The following is a 26,242-nucleotide window of genomic DNA, read 5'->3' on the forward strand; positions in this document are numbered from 1 at the left end:
CGTGACATTTGTCTTAAACTTAAACGTTCTATAGAATTATTTTCTCTATATAAGGAAATACTGCTTGTACACTCATACTTTTAATTGCATTAATAATATGTATATCTTAAATATAAATAATACTTTACAGCTTTAGAAACACGTTCACATAGCTTATTAAAAAGTCTGGCACCAGGCCCAAGTTCTGTGTGTGATCTTTTGATCCTGACCACAGGTGAGCACACAGCTTTACCTGTCAAGTCTCACAGGAGACAGTAGCCCTCTGCGTGCCACAGTGAGTGCACAGCCAGTGCATTACCGTTTTCTGGAGAGAGATGTAAACACAGGCCCACTGGTCCCTTCTGAGTTCCTCCCTCCCTGCCAACCATGCTCCAGGCCTGCTTCTATTCCCTGCTCAAGTGCCTTCAGTCAGAGGCCTCTCAGTAAAGGGAATGCAAGTTTAGGCTGGAGCACTTTTAAGGAGCTCCTCCTAGCCCTTTTCTACTCCTGGCCCTTCCCTCACTCCAACCACCAAGCTCCCTGGGTCCCTAAAACATCAGAAAACTTTCATTCAAGGCTCCTTGGCAGTGACAGGACTACACCACTTGTGCTGTGTCATCAGACTGACACTTCCTGATACCAATAGAGGGGAAAATGCAACATTCCTGCCTCCTGTTTTGCCTTCCTGCCTACAAGCTTGTGACTTCCCTGGTGGCTCAGATGGTAAAGAGTCTGTCTACAATGCAGGAGACCCAGGTTCGATTCCTGGGCGGGGAAGACCCCCTGGAGAAGGAAATGGCAACCCACTCCAGTACTCTTGCCTAGAAAATCCCATGGACGGAGGAACCTGGTGGGCTACAGTCCATGGGATCACAAAGAGTCAGACACGACTGAGCGACTTTACTACAAGTTTGTAGTAAATGAATAAAGTCTTGGTTCTCATTTTCACTTTGGTTCCTTCTCCTAATTGACCACCTCTGCACCTAGCAGCTCAAAACCAAAACTTATGTTTTCTTGCAACCACTCTGTGAAGAGTTGACCAACTGTTAATTCCCATATATCATGGTGAACAATGCAAAGAAATAGAGGAAAACAATAGAATGAGAAAGACTAGAGACCTCCAAGAAAATGACAGACACCAAGGGAACATTTCATGCAAAGAAGGGCACAATAAAGATAGAAACAGTATCAACCTAATGTAAACAGAAGATATTAAGAAGATCTGACAAGAATACACAGGGAAACTGTACAAAATAGGTCTTAGCGACCCTGATAATCATGATGGTATGATCACTCACGTAGAGCCAGATATCCTGGAGTGTGAAATCAAGTGGACCTTATGAAGCATTATTATAAACAAGGCTAGTGGAGGTGATGGAATTCCAGTTGAGCTATTTCATATCCTAAAGAATGGTGCTGTCAAAGTGCTTCACTCAATATACCAGCAAACTTGGAAAACTCAGCAGTGGCCACAGGCCTGGAAAATGTCAGTTTTCATTCCAATCCCAAATAAAGGAAATGCCAAAGAATGTTCAAACTAATGTACAGTTGTGCTCACTTCACATGTAGCTCAAAATCCTTCAATCTAAGCTTCAACAGCATGTGAACCAAGAACTTCCAGATGCACAAGCTATATTTAGAAAGGCACAAGAACCAGAGATCAAACTGCCAACATCCGCTGGCTCCTAGCAAAAGCAAGAGAGTTCCAGAGAAACATCTACTTCTGAATCATCAACTACACTAAAGCCTTTGACTGAGTGCATAACAACAAACTATGGAAAATTCTTCAAGAGATGGGGCTAACAGACCAACTTACCTGCCTTCTGAGAAATCTGTATGCAGGTCAAGAAGCAACATGGAACAACAGATGGAACCAGACTTGCAACAACATAAGACTGGTTCTAAACTGGGAAAGGAGTGTGTCAAGGCTATAAACTGTCATCCTCTTATTTAAATGAAATGCAGAATACATCATTCAAAATGCCAGGTTATATGAAGCACAGGTTGAAATCATCAGATATGCAGATGACAACACTCTAATGGCAGAAAGTAAAGAGGAACTAAAAGAGCCTCTTGATGAAGGTTAAAGAGCAGAGTGAAAAAGCTTGCTTAAAACTCATTATTAAAAAATCTAAGACTACGGCACCCAGTCCCATCACTTCATGGCAAATAAATGGGGAAAAAATGGAAACTAGTAACAGACTATTTTCTTGGGCTCCAAAATCACTGCAGATGATGACTGTAGCCATGAGATTAAAAGATGCTTGCTCCTAGGAAGAAAAGCTATGACAAACCTAGACAGTGTATTAAAAAGCAGAGACATTACTTGGTCAACAAAGGTCTGCATAGTCAAAGCTATGGTTTTTCCAGCAGTCATGTATGGATGTGAGTGTTGGGCCATGAAGATGGCTGATGCGGAAGAATTGATGCTTTTGAACTACGGTGTTAGAGAAGACTCTTGAGAGTCCCTTGGACTGTAAGGAGATCAGCTTAGTAAATCCTGAAGGAAATCAATCCTAAATATTCATTGAAAGGACTGATGCTGAAGCTCAGCTCCAATATTTTGGCCACCTGATGTGAAGTCCTGACTCACTGGAAAAGGCCCTGATGCTGAGAAAGATTGAGGGCAAGAGAAAAAGTGAGCAACAGAGTATGAGATGGTTGGATGGCATCACCAAGTCAATGGTCATGAGTTTGAGCAATCTCTGGGAGATAGTGAAGGAAGCCTGGCATGCTGCTGTTAATGGGGTTGCAAATAGTCGGAAAAGACTGAACAACTGAACAACAACACCAGCACATCAGAGAGAAATCTGATACATAGAAAATTATGTGCTTTAAATATGTGTTTTTCTGAATTCTGCCAATGACCTTAAATTTTGCTAAATGTATCACTAGTTGCTTTGTGCTACACTAAATACTTTTAAATTTAGGTATCTTTAAATAAAAACTGAATGGCATTAGGTATTTCATTATTTACAAGAGAAACAAAATCTAATACTTACATTGACCATGGAGAGAATTCAATACAAAAGAAATGACCTCCAGGATATATACACAACTTACGTAAAATTTTGAAGGAGGTCACTATTATCTTCATTACCTCCACCATAGTTTGGCCCCAGGTAAATAGCAGGAAGGGAACACAGCCCCACCCATTAACAGAAAATTGGATTGAAGATTTACTGAGCATGTCCCTGCCCATCAGAATAAGACCCAGTTTCCCCTTCAGACAGTCTCTCCCACCAGGAAGCTTCCATAAGACTCTTTGGGGAGGGAGGAGGTAGGAGGGTTCAGGATGGGGAGCACATGTATACCTGTGATGGATTCATTTTGATATTTGGCAAAACTAATACAATTATGTAAAGTTTAAAAATAAAATAAAATTAAAAACAAAAAAAAGAAAAAAAATAAAATAAAATAAAATATTGATTTCATAAAAAAAAAAAAAAAAAGACTCTTATCCGTCTCCATCAGAGGGCAGACAGACTGAAAACCACAGTCACAGAAAACTAACCAATCTAATCAAATAGACCACAGCCTTGTTTAACTCAATGAAACTGGAGCCACGACATGCAGGATGGGTTATAGTGGAGAGTTCTGACAAAATGTGGTCCACTGGAGAAGGAAATGTCAAACCACTTCAGTATTCTTTCCTTGAGAACCCCATGAACAGTATGAAAAGGCAAAAAGTTAGGACACTGAAAGATGAACTCCCCAGGTCAGTAGGTGCCCAATATGCTACTGGAGATCAGAGGAGAAATAACTCAAGAAAGAATGAAGAGACAGGGCCTAAGGAAAAACAACACCCAGTGGTGGATGTGACTAGTGATGGAAGCAAGGTCTGATGCTATAAAGAGCAATATCACGTAGGAACCTGGAATGTTAGGTCCATGAATCAGAGTAATGTGGAAGTGGTCAACAGGAGATGGAAAGAGTGAACATTGACATTGTAAGAATCAGCAAACTAAAATGGACTGGAATTGGTGAATTTAACTCAGAGGACCCTTATATCTACTACTATGGCAGAATCCCTTAGAAGAAATGGAGTAGCTATCAGAGTCAACAAAAGAATCCAAAATGCAGCACTTGCATGCAATCTCAAAAACAATAGAATGATCTCTGTTCGTTTACAAGGCAAACCATTCAGTATCACAGTAATCCAAGTCTATGCTCCGACCAGTAATGCTGAAGAAGCTGAAGTTGAATGGTTCTATGAAGACGTGCAAGATCTTTTAGAACTAACACCAAAAATGATGTCCTTTTCATTATAGGGGCTGGAATGCAAAAGTAGGAAGTCAAATAACACCTGGAGTAACAGGCAAATGTGGACTTGGAATACAGAAAGAAGTGGGGCAAAGGGTTGCCAAAGGAACGCACTGCTCATAGCAAACAACCTCTTCTAACAACACAAGAGAAGACTCCACACATGGACATCACCAGATGGTCAACACCAAAATCAGATTGATTATATTCTTTGCAGCCAAAAATGGAGAAGCTCTATACAGTCAGCAAAAACAAGACTGGGAGCTGACTGTGGCTCATATCATGGACTCCTTATTGCCAAATCCAGACTTAAATTGAAGAAAGTAGGGAAAACCACTAGACCATTCAGGTATGACCTAAATCAAATCCCTTACGATCATACAGTGGAAGTGAGAAATAGATTTAAGGGACTAGATCTGATAGACAGAGTGCCTGATGTACTATGGATGTAGGTTCGTGACACTGTATTGGAGACAGGCATCAAGACCATCCCCAAGAAAAAGAAATGCAAAAATGAAAAATGACTAAGGAGGCCTTACAAATAGCTGTGAATAGAAGAGAAGCAAAAAGAAAAGGAGAAAAGGAAAGATATACTCATTTGAATGCAGAGTTCCACAGAATAGCAAGGAGAGTTAAGAAAGCCTTCCTCATTGACTGGTGCAAAGAAATAGAGGAAAACAATACAACAGGAAAGACTAGAGATCTTTTCAAGAAAATTAGAAATACCAAGGGAATATTTCATGCAAAGATGGGCTCAATAAAGGACAGAAATGGTATGGATCTAACAGAATCAGAAGATATAAGAAGAGGTGGTAAGAATACACAGAAGAACTGTATAAAAAAGATATTCATGACCCAGATAATCATGATGGTGTGATCACTCACCTAGAGCCAGACATCCTGGAATGTTAAGTCAAGTGGGCCTTAGGAAGCATCACTATGAACAAAACTAATGGATGTGATGGAATTCCAGTTGAGCTATTTCAAATCCTGAAAGATAATGCTATGAAAGTGCTGCACTAAACTCAGCAATGGCCACAGGCCTGAAAAGGGTCAGTTTTCATTCCAATCCCAAAGAAAGGCAATGCCAAAGAATGCTCAAACTACCACACAATTGCACTCATCTCACACACTAGTAAAGTAATGCTCAAAATTCTCCAAGCAGGCTTCAACAATACATGAACCTGAACTTCCACATGTTCGAGCTGGTTTTGAAAAGCCAGAGGAACCAGAGATCAAATTGCCAACATCTGCTGGATAAGGAAAAAAAAAAAAAAAGAGTTCTAAAAAACATCTATTTCTGCTTTATTGACTATGCCAAATCCTTTGACTGTGTAGATCACAATAAACTGTGAAAAATTTTGAAAGAGATTGGAATACCAGGCCACTTGACCTGCCTCTTGAGAAATCTATACGCAGGTCAGGAAGCAACAGTTAGAATTGGACATGAAACAGCAGATTGGTTCCAACTAGGAAAATGAGTACATCAATGCTATATATTGTCACCCTGCTTATTTATCTTATATGTAGAGTACACCATGAGAAACACTGGGCTGGATGAAGTACAAGGTGGAATCAGGATTGCCAGGAAAAATATCAATAACTTCAGATATGCAGATGACACAATCGTTATGACAGAAAGGGAAGAAGAACTAAAGAGCCTCTTGATGAAAGTGAAAGAGGAGAGTCAAAAAGTTGACTTAAAGCTCAATATTCAGAAAATGAAGATCATGGCATCTGGTCCCATCACTTCATGGCAAATAGATGGGGAAACAGTGGCAGGCTTTATTTTTTGTTGCTCCAAAGTCACTGCAAATTGAGACTGCCGCCAGGAAATTAAAAGATGCTTACTCCTTGGAAGGAAAGTTATGACCAACCTAGACAGCATATTAAAAAGCAGAGACATTCCTTTGCTAACAGTGGTCTGTCTAGTCAAGGCTATAGTTTTTCTAGTAGTCATGTACGGATGTGAGTGTTGGACTCTGAAGAAAGCTGAGTGCCGAAGAATTGATGCTTTTGAACTGTGGTGTTGGAGAAGACTCTTGAGAGTCCTTTGAACTGCAAGGAGATCCAACCAGTCCATCCTAAAGGAGATCAGTCCTGAATATGCATTGGAAGGACTGATGCTGAAGCTGAAACTCCAGTAGTTTGGCCACCTAATGTGAAGAGCTGACTCATTTGAAAAGACCCTGGTGCTGGGAAAGATTAAAGGCAGGAGGAGAAGGGTACAACAGAGGATGAGATAGTTGGATGGCATCACTGACTCAACTGACATGAGTTTGGGTAAACTCCGGGAGTTGGTGATGGACAGGGAGGCCTGTTGTGCTGCAGTCCATGTGGTTGCAAAGAGTCAGACACGACCGACAGACTTAACTGAAATGATGTAACAATTACTGATGGTGACTTTTCTTGAGGAAATGATTTGTGTATTTTATTTCAAAGATGTTTCTGAGCCTAACTTTGCAACTGTTTTTTCTCCTGCATCAATGTCACTGGCCAGAGATTAACTATAAGTCATCTGGAACTAAGAGGCAGCAGAATAGGATGTAATTAGAAAGGTTCATGACAAGGCGTCCTCTTCCATTTCCCACTGGGGTGTCCTTCCATGTATATGTTTTAGATCGCTGACAAAACAAATAAAAATAAAATCAACAATGAAAAGAAATGAACACTAATCACTTTTTAAATAGGGGCAAACCCTTTTCAGAAATCTTTTTAAATGTTTACTTTGTATAGCATAACATTTGTTTCGAAACCTAAAATTCACAAAACAGTACACTGTAGAAGTCTAGTTCCCAATCGCTGTACCTCAAATAAGTAGTTTTGTATCTGAATGAGGATTAAAAAACAGCATCTTGAAGAAAATTCTGAAAATACTGCATGCATGTTCAAGATAATACATGTATTAGTTTTTCTGATTTTTTACACTAATAACATTATAGTATTAACAACATTCAGCAATTTCTTCTGTTTATATATGTCTTATATTTATGTCTGTATCTCAGTGGTCAATTCATATCAGTGCATAAACCCATTCTTCATTCACAGTTCAGCTACACAGAAGCCTTACTGCTATATCATTTCTTATTTATCTACCAATAAATGAATAAGTACCTTATTTCAACATTATTTTGCTATGAGAAACAGCAGTACAATCAGCAATAGTGCAATAAATAACCCTACATATATTACTTTTTGTACATACAAATATACCTGTACAATCAACTCCATGAATGAAAATTACCAGGGAAAAGGATTATATAATGGCATGTTTAAAAAATAAAATTATAAAGAGATTTATTTGCTATCAATTACTTAACGCCTGTGTCACCCACTAGAATATTAACACTGTAATTCTGTCTTCTTTGATACAATTTAGTGCCATTCGAAAAACACTGTTCTGCTACATGTATGTTGCTGTTGAATGAATGAATTCTATGAACCTTATGGAATTTCACATTGTTTATCTAATAGATTATTAGGCCTATATATTTTCAACCTACATGCTCTCTGTCTGGAACACTTGGTACCATTAACTATCATTTTCATTTTGAAACATTTTATACTATTGGCTTCTTTAGGCTTACCAGTCTCTCCTAGTTTATACCATTATACTATGGGCTTAACCTCATGATATTGGCTTCTCTTTTTCATTCTTTGTTGTTGTTCTCTGGGCCCTGTTCAAATACCTAAATGTATTTGTTGGACTACATTGTGCATTCATCTATTCTTATCTAAATAATCTCATGCAGTCCCTCCTTTCACCTACCGTGGTGTGGCCTCCCCCTTACATACAGTCAGCACCATCTTTAGATGCCCATGTTAAACGGCCTTCTGGATGCTTGAAAACATCCCATTTTTAGTGGTCACATCCCCACCACCCACTCTGTGGCTTATGCTGGAATACCCTACTGTACATGTCTAGGCCACAATTCTCTCTGAGACTGTTCACTAGGCACCTAACTTCCTGAATCCTGTTTCCCTAAAATCCATTCTTGCCACAGCAGACACAGTGATCACTCACCATTCCAATGCAGGTACTATCACTTTTCTTTTTCAAGCCACAGAGTGGCTCCTCGGTGTCCTTACTTTCCTTGTATACATTACCCAGTCTTCCTCCTGATCATCACTGTCTCTCAGGCACAACAATCACCTTTACATTCCACTAGTCATCTGTCAAATGTTTACTGGGCAGCTATTACATGTCAGTCTTTACTTTCACTGATAGAAACACTGCCAATAAAAAATGTGAGGTGGTCAAAAGGTACAAACTGCTAGTTATAAAATAAATACATCATAGGATGTAAAGTACAGCATGAGGATTATAGCTAACAATAGTGTGCTGTGTATTTGAACCTTGCTTCCAGAGCAGATCTTAAATGTTCTTATTATGACAAAAAAAAAAAAAAAAAATTAACTAGGTATAGTAAAGAATGTAGCTAGACACTGTGGTGATTATTTCATAATATGTACAAATAATGAATCATGTTATACCTGAAATAAATATGATATCAATTATACGTCATTAAAAATTTTTAAAGGGAAAAGGCCTGTTTTTGTATCGCTCAGTTTTAAGTGGAAAACAGGAAATACAACAGATACAAATAAATACACATTATGGCAAGTGGTAGAAAGAACTAAGAATGAGGGGAAAAAACAGGTTAAGGGTCATAAAGTGATGAGAGATACAATATTTATAATAGAATTGCTAGTAAAAGCCATAGATATAACTGAGGAACAGCTCAGTAAGATTGTAGAGGTGGAGTTACAGATGACCTACAGAACATTTTCCATGCACTGAAAAAAGAATGAGATCAAAGTGCCTGGATGGTGCTGAGTGAATGAGCTAGGAGAAGGAATTGAGGATGGCTTATCAGGAGGGGAAGACTATGTAGAGCCCTGTTGGACATAAAAATTCTTTGGCTTTTCTTGTCAGAGTGGAACACCAGAGATAAGACATGATCTAACTTCACATTCAGAAAGATCACTCTCAGAGTAGTGTGGAAAATACAGTGGGTGCATATGGAAACAAGAGAGAAAAAAAAAAGAGGGAGATTTCTTGGAGGCCAATGCAAAAATTTCAAACTAGATCTGCTAATGAATTTCATGTGAAAGATGAACAGACATTCAGGACAAAATTGTGCTTTTCTGTTTGTTCGTTTTGGCTTGAGCAACTAGAAGATACAGCAAATTGACCAATTTTAGAAAAAGCTGCTACTAGGGAGGTGGGTAGAGTCTTTCCTTGTTCATAGGTCAGTTACCTGAAGTGGATCCAAAAACGGGGAGAAAGAAACAGCCAGTGAGGTCAAAGGATGGAGTTCGAAAGTACTCCACAGAGGGAATGATCAGCACTGTCAAATGCTGCCAAAAGTTCAGAAAGGTGAGAAAGGAAGAATGATTATCAGATTAGGCAATGTTGAGGCATTCATGACCTTGAGAACTGCAATTTTTATGGAATTATGGGCATATAAAATGTGTACAATATGCAGTCAGAGGAGTGCAGGTGAAGACAGAGGGAACACAGACAACTCCTAAGTTTTTACTGTAAAAGGAAAAAAAAAACATGATAGTTTCTACAGTGATGTGAGGTCAAGAAAATATTGTTTGAAGTGGGGCTAAGACAGCATATGTGGTGACAATGGGAAAGCAAAAGTGAAATTTAAAAACAAACAAACAAATGATGTGACTGCAAGAGACAGGGGTGGCAGATGCAATTAAGGATGGATGAGCTTCCAGGGTACTTTCATTTCTTTGAGTTTTTGCTTTGTGTACTTTAAGGTTCTATTTTTAAGTTTACAAACATTTAAGATTGTTATTTCCCCTTGGTGAACTGATCCTTTTATCGATTCATAATATCTTCTTTCATCCCTGGTAATTTGCTTTGAGATCTACTTCAGAGAGTAACGTAGCCACTCAAACCTTCTTTGATTAGCTTTTGCAGAGCATTAATTTTTCTATCCTTTTGACCTTAACCAATATATATATCATTAACTTTGAAGTGAGTTTCTTATGGACAATATAGAGTTGTGTTGTTTTCTTAATACCTTTTGACAAGTTATATTTTTTAATAGGTGCCTTAAAATAAACTTCCAGAAATGTAGTTATTGACTGATTTGGATTACTCTTTTTTGTTGTCTTCTTTCCTGCTTTTTATTTCCCTTTTTCTCTTTTATGTTGGGTTATTTGAATATTATGTTCCAGCTTAATGTATCAATTGTAATTTTAAATATATCTCTTTGGAAAATTTATTTTGCAGAGAAAAAAAAAACCCTAGGATTTAAAATGCATACTCTTCACAGGCTACTTAAAATCAACATCTTTCTACTTCAAGTGAAATTATATATATATATATATATATATATATACACACACACAAAAATATAGGTAAACTATACACATACACTATAAACTATCCTCTAGAGTTCTTAAAGCATGTTTAGCAAGTATGTGCATGTATGTATACAATATATGTGTGTTATATACATAAGGCAATTGCCAAACAATTGCAAATATTGACTTAAATATATATAATTTCTGTTGTTCATCCTTTCTTCCTGATATTTCAGTGTTCTAGGTTTCCTTCTAGTATCATTTCCTTTATGCCTGAAGAAATTTTAGCAACAATTTTAGAGCTTATTTGTTGGTGATGAATTTTCTTAGTTTTTCTTCATCTGAAAATATCTTTATTTCATCATCATTTCAGAAAGATATTTTCACTGGCTATATAATTTAGCATTTGACAGTTCTTTTTTCTCAATACTTTAAATGTTGTTCAAGTTCCTTCTTCCATGGCTTCTGGTGAAAATTTTCTAATTATTAATTAAAGATTAATTATTAATCTCTAACATCTGAATTATTGTTACCCTAAAGGTAATGCATTGTTTCTCTCTCTGCTGCCACTGTAGTTACCAATGTCAGTGAACTATCTATGGTCCAGGGCACAGAGAAAACAGAAAAAGACAAAAGAAAAAACAAGTTATAGGGTTTTTTTTAAACTTACGCTTAGCTTTAGAAGTTGAGGTTCCTGCTCTTTAAGTCAGAGGCAGAAAGCTTCTCCTGGAGCCCTCTGTCTGCACTATCATGCGCTATCCAGGTTTACCACTAAGCTAAGTTCATGTGTTGGGGCTAGAGGGAACAGGGAGGAAAATAAAAAATTCAGATCACATAGGTTACTTAGAATCTGGTCAAGCAGTTCCTATTTACTTTCAATCCTCAAATACATTCCCCATGCATTCTGACTAGATCTTATCATTGTATTCCATGGAAAGTCAGGGGGGCATATCCACATATGCCCTGAACAGAACACATATGCCCACCATATTACCTGAACAGAATCCTAAGGAAATTTCTTATGTTTTCATCTAGGATTAAGAAAATAAAGGGTTTAAAGAAATAATTTAAATGGAAAGTAGAAGCAAAGATTGTTTTCCTGTTTCTACCTCATTGTTTCTTAATCTACATTTAAGTTAATAAGAGTATTTCAGTATACCAACATGTACCTATTTTACACATGCTATCATATGTGATACTCTTTCTGTCTTGTACACAGGTATGTTACTTTTAATACAAGTACTTATGCTAAGCAAGAGACACTGTTCTGAAACTTGACTCTGTTATCCAACCTACCCAACATACTCTGGGAATAATTTGATCAGTATGCCTGTGGTTTGTATGCCAAAACCATTGTAAAAAAAAAAAGTCTGAACTTACAAAAACATTACGGATCAATGTGTTGGAGTATGTTCATGTCTGATACAACTCGTAAGAATATTCAGTTCAGTTCAGTTCAGTCACTCAGTCGTGTCCGACTCTTTTCGACCCCATGAATCGCAGCACACTAGGCCTCCCTGTCCATCACCAGCTCCCGGAGTTCACTCAGACTCACGTCCATTGAGTCAGTGATGCCATCCAGCCATCTCATCCTCTGTCATCCCCTTCTCCTCTTGCCCCCAATCCCTCCCAGCATCAGAGTCTTTTCCAATGAGTCTTTTCCTCTTCTCATGAGGTGGCCAAAGTACTGCAGTTTCAGCTTTAGCATCATTCCTTCCAAAGAAATCCCAGGGCTGATCTCCTTCAGAATGGACTGGTTGGATCTCCTTGCAGTCCAAGGGACTCCCAAAAGTCTTCTCCAACACCACAGTTCAAAAGCATCAATTCAGTCTGTCTAAAATGCTTCTGAGTCAAATTATTGAAAGAGGATGCTGCTAAGTCTGCTGCTAAGTCGGCTCAGTCCTGTCCGACTCTGTGCGACCCCACAGATGGCAGCCCACCAGGCCCCCCTGTCCCTGAGATTCTCCAGGCAAGAACACTGGAGTGGGCTGCCATTTCCTTCTCCAATGCATGAAGGTGAAGTCGCTCAGTCATGTCAGACCCTTAGCGACCCAATGGACTACAGCCCATCAGGCTTCTCTATCCATGGGATTTTCCAGGCGAGAGTACTGGAGTGGGGTGCCATTGCCTTCTCTGATTGAAAGAGGCTATGTCACTAAAACCCTGTAACAGAGTCTCCCTATACTGGCTACTGATTAAATTCCAGTTCCTCTATAAGAATCACAGTGATTTTCATGAAATAGTTTCATTTTCTGTAAAATTCACCTACAAAATCACTCAAAAATATTTGCAAGCACCACACCATGAGGTTATAGGCAATTTGGAGTAACAGTCTTATAATACTTATGAGTATTAAAATTTCCTTTTTATAAGTTATAAGACTAGTAACTTTAACTAATAACTTTGGGCTTCCCTCATAGCTCAGTTGGTAAAAAATCCACCTGCAATGCAGGAGACCCTAGTTCAATCCCTGGGTCGGGAATATCCACTGGAGAAGGGATAGATAGGCTACCCACTACAGTATTCTTAGGCTTCCCTTGTGGCTCAGCTAGTAAAGAATCTTCCTGCAATGTGGGAGACCTGGTTTTGATCCCTGGGTTGGGAAGATGCCCTGGAGAAGGGAAGGGCTACCCACTCCAGTATTCTGGCCTGGAGAATTCCATGGACTGTATAGTCCATGGGGTCACTAAGAGTCAGGCACAACTGAGCAAGCTTCACTTTCACTTACACACTTTCAAGACTAATAAAGTTATATGCTTACAAGTAAGATTATAGGTATTTGAATAGCTGACAGTTTCAAGAAATAAAACCACCCACTTCACAATATTCCACAACTATAAATTAAAGAACATAATTTTATTATTTGAGGTACAATGAAAAACATGTTATTATTGGCCCACACTCTGTACATTTTTCTACATAAAATGGAAACCTGGAACTTTAAATCTAAGGTGAGGAAGTGAGAATACTTTGCATTTGTGATGAGATTTCAGAGTCAGTCAGTGAAAGGATAATCACGAAGATGTGCTACTTCACTAAATTGTCAGTGTACTTAACTACCTTTAGGGAAAACCACTACTAATGTTTGAGAATTCTTAATGCCTTAGGGTTCTCTTCCTGTGCTTATGACATGATAATCAGATATGCCAGGCTTTAAAGGCTCTGTCTCTGCCAACTCATTAATACATTTCTCAAAAAGTTCCATAAACAGACGGGAATCTAAGCTGCCTCTGTCTTCAGAGACTTCTGTCAAGAATTTAGGAGCTCTCTTGTTGTAAAGACAAAATTAAATAAAAGCAAAATTGAAAATGTCAATCCTTACTAAGAAAATGACATTTAAGTTATATTCAACTCCAAATGGTCTTAACATTGTAAAAAATTATAATTTCTAATCCAAAATATTTGAATATCTAAATCATATGTTAATGAGGCATATTCTTCTGAGCTCTGTAAAGCCTGTGAGAAAGTATCATATTATTCTCTTGCTTCACCAAAGCAGTGTTACAAGTAACAGCTGACACTTCCAAGGAGCAAAATCTAGGCCTAATAAAGATAACTCTTTGTCACCAGAGAAGCAGACCTTGTAACATGTGTCTAGCCAGATTTCAAAATTCCTTAAACAGTGTTGACTTCCCCAGCTGACTGGTAGTTGACAGCAAATACATACACAGGTGAATCAATGGAGGTGAATAGAAGTACCCAACTATGTCAACCCAAATTACAGTCACAAAATTTGAAGCCAAATACTTTGTTTAAAACCATTAGATAGTTTATTACACAGCAAGAGCTAACTGAAACAACCAAATGTAAAGGGTACTCTAAATGAATAATTGATATTAAGCAACAAAATAACATACGATAGACTTTTAAATTCTTCAGTGTGACACAATCCTCAAGCTGCTATGTACATTAGATACAATACTACTTCAAATTTAATTCTTTTTAACTACTTCATCACAGTTAAGCTTCCACTTGAGAAGATCAGCATGAGAAATTTATCACACTCACGTAAATGAATCATAAAAATTAAACTTAAGGAATATTTATTTACTTCAATTAATTTTAACATGATTGATTTTTAGTTCCTGCACATATAAATCAATCATTTTTGATAACTTGATACTTTAAATATATGTTATTACAATAAGAAGTCTGAAATAACCTTGAATTTCTTATTTTGAAGTAGTATACTCTATTTTATTACTTTTGATTAGCAGTGCCTAATTTTGAATATAAATGCATTATTAAACATATATTTAAGGATTTCCTCATGGACTGTTGAAAAAAGTAAAAAAAAAAAAAAGTCATCAAGCTATCATATTTGTTTAGAATAGAGAACCTGAAATGCGGGTTGAAACCACTGTTCTGTTATACAGTCCCTTAAAGCATCAGTAACAGCTGGGCAATTTACTTTCAGTTGTTACTATCTAGAGTAAGCAGCTTGTCCATGGCCAAGTCAGTAATTATAGAATCAAATGGTACATCAACTTCCTTCCAAGGTTTAATTTGGCACACAGTGCTTTGAAAATAAAACCATCATAAAACATTACAAGTCTTGGATCTAACATCCTACCAGTGTTTCTGACCTCCTCAGGGGAAATAAATTGAAATCCTTTCATTAATAAGTTAACAGAATCATTTCAAAATTGAATTTTGATAGTAATCTCCTTGAAATTGCTTATAAAGAACATTAGTATATGGCTGTTTCTTATGCTAACCAGATAATGTCATTTTAACCATAGGACCTTAAAATATCAATGCCAGGTTCTGTGTTAGTTAATTTCTTTTGTGTGTGTGTGTGTGTTAGTTAATTTCTTGGCAATAAAATAACTTTCAATCTGATTATTCTTGATTTAAACATGTGCTAATTCTTTTGTTTAGTTTCTCAGTAAGTTTGATAGAATGCTTAGATTGTATTAAAATACAGATATCTACTCAAGTATAGATATTCTATAGTGTGTGAGTGTGTGTGTGTGTTAGTCACTCAGTCGTGTCCAACTCATTGTGACCCCATGGACTTTAGCCTGCCAGGCTCCTCTGTCCATGGGATTCTCCAGGCAAGAATACTGGAATGGGTAGCCATTCCCTTCACCAGGGGATCTTTCCAATCCAGAGACTGAACCTGGGTCTCCTGCATTGCAGGCAGATTCTTTTCTGTCTGAACCATCAGGGAAGCTCATTCGATAATAGTAGGAGGTAAATAGGATCATATTTTATAGATATTGCCTAGGTGGTGTCATACCTAAGGTGTTAGTGGTTAAAGAACTACACAATGGAATATTACTCAGCTATTAAAAAGAATGCATTTGAATCACTTCTAATGAATGAGGTGGATGAAACTGGAGCATATTATACAGAGCAAAGTAAGCCAGAAAGGAAAACACCAATACAGTATACTAATGCATATATATGGAATTTAGAAAGATGGTAACCATGACCCTATATGTGAGACAGGAAAAGAGACACAGATTTAAAAACAGACTTTTGGACTCTGTGGGAGAAGGCGAGGGTGGAATGATTTGAGAGAATAGCATTGAAACATGTATATTATCATATGTGAAATAGACCACCAGTCCGGTTTGATGCATGAGACAGGGTACCCAGGGCTGGTGAACTGGGATGACCCAGAGGGATGGGATGTGGAAGGAGGTGGGAGGGGGTTTCAGGATGGGGAACACATGTACACCCATGGCTGATTCATGTCAATGTATGGCAAAAACCACCACAATATTGTAATTATCCTCCAATTTAAAAAAAAAAAAAAGGCTTTCTCTGCATCTATTGAGATAATCATATGCCTTTTATTTTTCAATTTGTTAATGTGGTGTATTACACTGAATGATTTGCGGATGTTGAAGAATGCTTGCATCCCTGGGATAAAGCCCCCTTGGTCATGGTGTATGATCTTTCTAATGTGTTGTTGGATTCTGATTGCTAGAATTTTGTTAAGGATTTTTGCATCTATGTTCATCAGTGATATTGGCCTGTAGTTTTCTTTTTTCGTTGCATCTTTGTCAGGTTTTGGTATTAGGGTGATTGTGGCCTCATAGAAAGAGTTTGGAAGTTTACCTTCCTCTGCAATTTTCTGGAAGAGTTTGAATAGGATAGGTGTTAACTCTTCTCTAAATTTTTGGTAGAATTGAGCTGTGAAGCCATCTGGACCTGGGTTTTTGTTTGCCGGAAGAAAGCCTTTGACAAAATTCAACATCCATTTATGATAAAAACTCTCCAGAAAGCAGAAATAGAAGGAACATACCTCAACATAATGAAAGCTATATATGACAAACCCACAGCAAACATTATCCTCAATGGTGAAAAATTGAAAGCATTTCCCCTAAAGTCAGGAACAAGACAAGGGTGCCAACTCTCACCACTACTATTCAATATAGTTTTGGAAGTTTTAGCCACAGCAATAAGAGCAGAAAAAGAAATAAAAGGAATCCAAATTGGAAAAGAAGTAAAACACTCACTGTTTTCAGATGACATGATCCTCTACATAGAAAACCCTAAAGACTCCAGCAGAAAATTACTAGAACTTATCAATGAATATAGTAAATTTGAAGGATATAAAATCAACACACAGAAATCCCTTGCATTCCTATACACTAATAATGAGAAAACAGAAAGAGAAATTAAGGAAAGCATCCCATTCACCATTGCAATGAAAAGAATAAAATAGTTAGAAAGATATCTACCTAAAGAAACTAAAGACCTATATATAGAAAACTATAAAACAATGGTGAAAGAAATCAAAGAGGACACTAATAAATGGAGAAATATACCATGTTCATGGATTGGAAGAATCAATATAGTGAAAATGAGTATACTACCGAAAGCAATCTATAGATTCAATGCAATCCCTATCAAGCTACCAACGGCATTTTTTCACAGAGCTAGAACCAATAATTTCACAATTTGTATGGAAATTAAAAAAAAAACCCTCGAATAGCCAAAGCAATCTTGAGAAAGAATGGAACTGGAGGAATCAACCTGCCTGACTTCAGGCTCTCCTACAAGGCCACAGTCATCAAGAGAGTATGGTACTGGCAGAAAGACAGAAATATAGATCAATGGAACAAAATAGAAAGCCCAGAGATAAATCCACGCACCTATGGACACCTTATCTTTGACAAAGGAGGCAAGAATATACAATGGAGAAGAGACAATCTCTTTAACAATTGGTGCTGGGAAAACTGGTCAACCACTTGTAAAAGAATGAAACTAGAACACTTTCTAACACCATACACAAAAATAAACTCAAAATGGATTAAAGCTCTAAATGTAAGACCAGAAACTATAAAACTCCTAGAGGAGAACATAGGCAAAACACTCTCTGACATATATCACAGCAGGATCCTCTATGACCCACCTCCTAGAATATTGGAAATCAAAGCAAAAATAAACAAATGGGACCTAACTAAAATTAAAAGCTTCTGCACCACAAAGGAAACTCTAAGCAAGGTGAAAAGACAGGCTTCAGAATGGGAGAAAATAATAGCAAATGAGGCAACTGACAAACAACTAATCTCAAAAATATACAAGCAGCTGATGCAGCTCAATTCCAGAAAAATAAAAGACACAATCAAAAAATGGGCCAAATAAGTAAATACACATTTCTCCAAAGAAGACATACAGATGGCTAACAAACACATGAAAAGATGCTCAACATCACTCATTATCAGAGAAATGCAAATCAAAACCACAATGAGGTACCATTTCACACAGTCAGAATGGCTGTGATCCAAAAGTCTACAAGCCATAAATGCTGGAGAGGGTGTGGAGAAAAGGGATCCCTCTTAAACTGTTGGTGGGAATGCAAACTAGTACAGCCCCTATGGATAACAGTGTGGAGATTCCTTAACAAACTGGAAATAGAACTGCCTTATGACCCAGAAATTCCACTGCTGGGCATACATACCAAGGAAACCAGAACTGAAAGAGACACATGTACCCCGATGTTCATTGCAGCCCTGTTTATAATAGCCAGGACATGGAAGCAACCTAGATGTCCATCAGCAGACGAATGGATAAGAAAGCTGTGGTACATACACAATGTGTATGTGTATACACATACACATACACAATGTGGTATACACAATGGAGTATTACTCAGGCATTAAAAAGAATACATTTGAATCAGTTCTAATGAGGTGGATGAAACTGGAGCCTATTATACAGAGTGAAGTAAGCCAGAAAGAAAAACACCGATACAGTATAGTAACACATATATATGGAATTTAGAAAGATGGTAATGATAACCCTGTATGTGAGACAGCAAAAGAGTCACAGACTGTATAGAACAGTCTTTTGGACTCTGTGGGAGAGGGCGACGGTGGGATGATTTGGGAGTATGGCATTGAAACGTGTATAATATCATATAAGAAACGAATCGCCAGTCCAGGTTTGATGCATGATACAGGATGCCTGGGGCTGGTGCACTGGGATGACCCAGAGGGATGGTACGGGGAGGGAGGTGGGAGGGGGATTCAGAATGGGGAACACGTGTATACCCGTGGCAGATTCATGTTGATGTATGGCAAAACCAATACAATATTGTAATTAACCTCCAATTAAAATAAATAAATTTAAATTAAAAAATAATAATAAAATTAAATAAAGTTAAAAAAAAAAAAAAAAAGAACTTGCCTGCCAATAAAGGAGACTTAAGAGATACTGGTTCAATCCCTAGATCAGGAAGATTTCCTGAAGGAAAGCACAGCAACCCAGTCCAGTATGCTTGCCTGGAAAATTCCATGGTTAGAGGAGCCTGGCGGGCCACAAACTATAGGGTCGCAAAGAGTTGGACACAACTAAAGTGACTTAACATGTAACATGCACACGTGCACATGTTGTTTGTAAATACTGATGAGTTTAAAAAAATAAGTGGCCAATTTACTAAAAATTCAGATGGCCAAAGCAACATGTTGGTAACAATGTATTGCTAATTAAAAGCTAGGAGTTCTAGGTTTTGTAACTACCATTCTAAAGGAATTTATTAAGGATAAAGTCATCTAAATGAATTCACTGTTGTTGTTTAGTTGCTAAGTCTTGTCTGACTCTTTTGTGACCCCACCACTGTGCTACCAGGGAAGTCCCAAGTAAATACCTTAGATACTATCAAACAAACACACCAGTGATCCTTTTCCAAATAATGAAAAAATGAAATATTTTGAAATAACATTTTTTATATGGTTGGTTATCTTTTTTAGTCTTAAAGGAATGATAAGAAGTGGGCTTCCATAAACATTAACTAGTCTCAGAGACATTTATGCAAAATACAACTTTCTATTCTATTCTTCCTCCCCTGGTGAATCAGGATTTTAGAAAGTAGGGGTAACGATGTACATTTCTAGGAAGCAAGTCCAGAATTTGATTGACTAAATACTTAAATATTTTTTTAAAATAGAGCACTTATAAATGAATGTTTTTATGTTGATATACTATCCAGTGCTTATTTTTATATCTTATTTTATATATACTGCTACCTTTGACATACATTCAATGCAAATGTCTCTCAACCTCACTTATTTCACTACTCAAAATAAGCATATGATGTAGAGATTCTTATACTTATGCTGCAGGTGTAGAAACTATGATGAAAAAAGATTGTAGCCAAAGTCACATAAATATTAAGGAATAAAGCCAGGATGCAACTCAGGTCTATCGGACTTCAAAGATGATAATAATTTTTCATCTAAATACTCTAACACTTTGATTCTTCAGGTCTTAAGCTGACTACAGTAATCAAATGCAGTAAATGAAATCTACTATAAATGCTGTCACTGTGTGGAGATATTCAGAAATATGTTTTTAAATTATATGATGAACAGACACTGAGCATAGAAGGAACCATTAAGAGAAAATTAGTAGCATCTGAATTTAAATATGTTGTATTTCTTTAAAGCTTGTACTGTACCCAACATTTAGGAAAGGCTGTGAAAACTGCATAAAATAAATATATAAAGCATTATCAAAGAGTTATAAGGTAGGTGAGATTCTTATAGGAACAAAACATTTACAAAGTATTCATTACCTTATTGATGGATGTGCTTTCATTCTACTCACAAACATGTATTTTTTTCTTGTAATATCTTTGATTATTTCCTTTTTTAAATAGACTTTTACAAACAATGTATTTAAAGCTGCACCAAGTAAGCTTTGGTACATTGTATTTCATTTTAGTTTATATATCTTGAGATTAAGTATTAAGTTATCTTGAGATTTATTCTTTGATGCATTTGTAATTTAGGAGTGGATATTTTTATTTCCTCCTACATATAGTTTCCCAAATTTCTTTGCTATTGGGTACTGATTTTATTTTATAAAGGCTAGAAAATATACTTTGTAAGATTTTAATGCTTTAAATATATTGAGGCTTATTTTATAGTCTAGCATATGATCTAGCCTGGAAATATTTCACATTAACTTGAAATGAATGTGTATGTTGTTATGGGTAGAATGTTCTATAGTTGTAAGTTAGTTGGGCTATTGGTGGAGGGTTCTATAGCAGTACTCTCAATTGGTTTATTGTTCAAATCCTCTGTTTCCTCATTCATCTCCTAATTAGCTGTCTTAATCAATATAGAAAGTGAGGCATTGAATCCTTCAACTATTATTGCATTGCCTATTTTCCATTCTGTCAATTTGTGCTTTATATATATGTTGTTAAGTGCATATATATTTCTAATTTTTTGTTTTCTTGATACATTAACACTTTCATCATGAAATATTCTATTTGTTTCTAGTTATTTTTGTACTAAAGTTTGTTTTGCCTGACATTAGTATACCCAATCCAGCTCTCTTCTGATTAATGTTCTCAACCACATCTTTCCATTCCATTCCAACAGAATCAATTCATTTTGCCCATTCATTTTCTATTTCCATCAACTAATTTGTGTTTGAACCTCAAGTGTCCCTACAGACAGTACATAGTAGGACTGGATTTTTTAATCCATTCTATCAATCTCTCCCTTTTGAATGGAATGTCTAATCCATTTATATTGAGGGTTATTGCTCACATGGCAGATTTCTATCTGCCATTTTATGATTTATTTAATATTTCTCTTATTCTTTTGGTTCCTTTACTTTCAATTATGGCCTTCCTTTGTTTTAAATAGTTATTTGCTAGTGTACCATTAACATTTTTTTTTATTTTCCTCAAATAAATATTCACTATATTGCTGCAAGCTTTTGACTAATTTAGAGTTCTGAAAAGTTTGATTTTGACTTTTTAGCCATTGTTCTCATTCTTTTTATGGAATTCAGGGTTTCTGAAGGTCCCTATTCTGCCATCCATTTGGGCCATTTTTTGACTGACATATTAAAACTATCATAATGACTAACCTGGTTACAGCTTTATATTTCCAACTAACTATTAATTTTAAAAGGTATAAATGAAACTACACCAATGATAAATTTTATCTGTTACTTTTTAAGAACCTAGTTTCTGTTATATTAGCTATCAAATTCACATTCTAAAGAATCCTTTTAATAACAAAATGAGTTTATAAAATTCCCAAGGCAAAATCATATACTTCTAAGTAATTAATTATAAATATTGATGCTCTTCTTTTACATATCTGATTTTTCATATTAATTCCAAATTAGATTATCTGCTATCAACTAAATCTAAAATTATCTATAGAGATTACTACAGCTTCTGTGTTTCAAAATGTATCAAAGAAAATTGAAAAAACAGTTTTAATGACTTTAAAATGCCTAACTTTACATAAAACAAGTTTAAATGAAAACACATGCCGTATATGATATTTCTGTAAATTATCACCTACTGTCATGAGTATGTACAGATAAAATGAATTTATAAAGTTATCTAAGCCAAACTTCCATTATCTCATTAATAGAGGGTAACCCAAATTTTATTTGTATACCTACAAGAATAAATAAAAGAACAATTTCTGCAACAGTTGTTCATCTTTGGAAAACTCTAATTATTACAATTTCTTACTTACCTAAATGAAGTCTGCTTCTTTGGAAATCATGTGTTAGTCCTCTGAATTCTGGAACAAAATAGAACAAATATTACTTCTGCATAGAAGAACATTCCATGTTGACTATAATGAAAATAGTCCACTTATGTTTATCTGATGTAAATGAACTATTAATAATATATAACATAAACAAGAATTGTAAAGTCTTCCTTTCAAGTGCTTCTGTTGATCTCTCAAAAGATAAACTTAGCAGAATCAGTACTTAAAACATGGTCAGAAAAACCACTAAGGGTTGTGAGAAAGCAAGATGTGTGCACATCCCTTGCTATTCCTCCCAAGAAGGGTGCATGTGTGCTCAGTCATGTGCGACTTTTTGCAACCCTCTGAACTATAGCTTGCCAGGCTTCTCTATTCATGGAATTTTCCAGGCAAGAACACTGGAGTGGGTTGCCATTTCCTACTCAAGGGGATCTTCCCAACCAGGGATCGAACCCACGTCTCTTGTATCTCCTACATTGGAGGGTGGATTCTTTACCATTATGCCACCTGGGAAACCTCAACATCCTTTATATGTGGAATCTAAAAATATATGATACAAATGAACTTACAAAACAGAAATATTATAGACTTAAAGAATGAACTTATGCTTGCTGGAGGTAAGGATGGGGGGTGATAGTTAGGGAGTTTGGGATGGTCATGTACACACTGCTATATTTAAAATGGCTAACCAACAAGGACCTACTGAACAGCACAGGGAACTCTGCTCAATGTTATGTGGTAGCCTGCATGAGAGGGGAGTTGGGGAGAATGGACACATGCACATGAATGGCTGAGTTCCTTTGCTGTTCACCTGCAACTATCACAACATTGCTAATCAGCTACATCTCAATACAAAACAAAAAAGGTTTTGTAAAAAAATAAATTAATTAAAAAAACCCTCAAACCTAAAGAAAAAAATGTCCTGGTTTCTCTTTCCATATTGTCTATTTATTGCAGAGGCTTTTCACGTTAAAAGTAAGACCTTATACTGGGGAACCTTCTTCCAGACTACTACACTGAAGGTAGAGTGCTTTAAGACAGGTGTCAGTAAGGGTCCTACAGCTTCTAAATCTTGACTAAGGAGGAATCATCACAGAAAACTAAAAATAGTCTGGTATTAAGTAAATTATGAGTTAACCTCATATAAGCTGTTCTATTTTTTTCCCCCAAATAGTTTTATTTCACCAAAGAGGATTTAACTTACATTTTTTTTCTGTCAAACAACACTTCTCACTTCTGTGAGTGGAGATGAGACCAAAGCCTTAAACTGAGAACTGGTCTTCCTTTTACTTAATTCTCCTGCTTATTTCACAGTGCTCTTCAGGACCAGTCCTCTTTATGATTCCTATGCTTTTTTCCAGGGCTTGTGGTTTGCAGAAGTCCTACCAACTACAGAAGTGAAGAACTCCTTGGCACTTCTTGACTCAGGGGAGGTGGAGCATAAGTCATCTTCTTCTTTTGTGAGTCAAGAGCAAACTGAAGTATAGATTTTGGAACCATAGAGAAACACAATTTAAATGGAAGGTTTAAATATAGTTGAAATGAAAAAAATGTGCAATTAATAATAGATATGAAGTGACTTTCAGTTCAATTCAGTCTCTCAGTCGTGTCCGACTCTTTGAGACCCCATGAACTGCAGCACGCCAGGCCTCCCTGTCCATCACAAACTCCCGGAGTTCACTCAGACTCACGTCCATCGAGTCAGTGATGCCATCCAGCCATCTCATCCTCTGTCATCCCCTTCTCCTCCTGCCCCAATCCCTCCCAGCATCAGAGTCTTTTCTGATGAGTCAACTCTTCGCATGAGGTGGCCAAAGTACTGGAGTTTCAGCTTTAGCATCATTCCTTCCAAAGAAATCCCAGGGCTGATCTCCTTCAGAATGGACTGGTTGGATCTCCTTGCAGTCCAAGGGACTCTCAAGAGTCTTCTCCAACACCACAGTTCAAAGCATCAATTCTTTGGCGCTCAGCCTTCTCCACAGTCCAACTCTCACATCCATACATGACCACAGGAAAAACCACAGCCTTGACTAGATGGACCTTTGTCGGCAAAGTAATGTCTTTGCTTTTGAATATGCTATCTAGGTTGGTCATAACTTTTCTTCCAAGGAGTAAGCGTCTTTTAATTTCATGGCTGCAGTCACCAACTGCAATGATTTTGGAGCCCCAAAAAATAAAGCCTGACGCTGTTTCCACTGTTTCCCCATCTATTTCCCATGAAGTGATGGGACCAGATGCCATGATCTTTGTTTTCTGAATGTTGAGCTTTAAGCCAACTTTTTCACTCTCCACTTTCACTTTCATTAAGAGGCTTTTTAGTTCCTCTTCACTTTCTGCCATAAGGGTGACAGTGGAAGTGACTTGTCCTTCTCTCTCAAACCTAGAGTCAAAATCTGAAAATCAAAGAAATCTGATCAATGTTGAGCCTGCAGAGAGGAAGAAAGGGATTGGAGTGTGAGCTTATACTCCTTTGTCTATGGTGAAAGAAAAAACAAATTATTAATAAAAATTCAGCTCAGTTCACCAAGTCTGAGGACAGGATATTTACTTGAGCAGAAACATCCAATGGAAAAACATACCTAGATTATCCTTTAATACCAATAACACCACCAAGAGATATTTCTAACATCAGTTGTTATTACTGAGCATTCTACTGGAAAATTTCAATAAACTGCTAGATTTAATCCTCAAAACAACTCTACCATTTAGGTTTAGGAAGAATTAATGCCAAGTCTACTGCCATTCAGCATATTAAAGCTAGCAACAGAATTCGTCTTTATGTTTATCTGACTACAAAACAGTGAAAATAGGTACTCTTTCCTTCATACAACTTCCCTTGTGTATCAACTATATCTCAGTTAATTAGCCACAACTTTTGTATCTGGACATCAACTCAAGGCACACAGGCTGTCATGAACACAAATCCCTCCTTTCCACAGTGAATAAATCTGCATCTGGCACTTTGCCAGTCTGGGAGAGTCAGCCTGGAGTTTGCAAACATTGTACTGGCAGAATAGACCTGACGTCTTTGAGCTATCAGAGAAATGCTTCGTAGCACCTTGCATGGCTCTATCTGTATAGTGAGTATTGAGAGAATAAGTAATTTAAGCAAGCAATCATTAAAGGGAGAAATGAAGCAGTAACAAAACAAACAGGAATTATAACCCTGAATGAATGAAAAGATATTGTAACTTTCTAAAAGATATAAATCAAAAGCAACAATATTCAAATGTTCAGGATGGCCTTTGCTGGGAATAGTAAACAGATTTCATTATTCTCAAACCACATTATGAGGGAAAATCTATTAATGTTATCCATCAACAGATGGTGTATTAAATAAATGCAGAAATAAGTCAAATTATAAGTGAAATTTTCCTTGCAACTGCTCCAGATGTTTATGCACAATAAATGTGGCCACCTGTGACTATTTATATACAAAGATCATTTCAATAACTACATATAAACAAAACAGCCAAGATTTTCATCAGCCCTACCATGTGCCTGAATGCACGAGATTCATTTTAATCCCAGGAATTCTTACTGAGACAAGAACCTGTATTTAGTGATGAAAGAGCTCAAGAAGAAGCTGCCTATGACTCATCACTCAAAATACATAGATGGATTGCCTAATGCAGAAAAGAATTTTTAGGATGTTAGAGGCCATATGAAGCTCTGACACGCTG

General features: G+C 36.8%; 1 long non-coding RNA gene across 3 annotated transcripts in view; it reads right to left on the reverse strand.

Moving 5' to 3' along the window:
- The window catches only part of LOC104972658 (uncharacterized), a 150,898-nt gene that overhangs the window by 84,265 nt on the left and 40,391 nt on the right, over positions 1-26,242 (reverse strand). For 2 of the 3 annotated variants that reach the window (XR_009494815.1, XR_009494814.1), the window contains exons 3-4: positions 23,764-24,952; positions 22,542-22,589 (exon numbers count right to left, since the gene is read on the reverse strand). This is a non-coding gene — a long non-coding RNA (uncharacterized lncRNA). The remainder of the gene's footprint in view (positions 1-22,541; positions 22,590-23,763; positions 24,953-26,242) is intronic. The other variant, XR_003035061.2, reaches the window with a different exon arrangement.

The sequence above is a fragment of the Bos taurus genome, chromosome 6 (genome assembly GCF_002263795.3).
Source record: "Bos taurus isolate L1 Dominette 01449 registration number 42190680 breed Hereford chromosome 6, ARS-UCD2.0, whole genome shotgun sequence".
NCBI classification, from domain to species: domain Eukaryota; kingdom Metazoa; phylum Chordata; class Mammalia; order Artiodactyla; family Bovidae; genus Bos; species Bos taurus.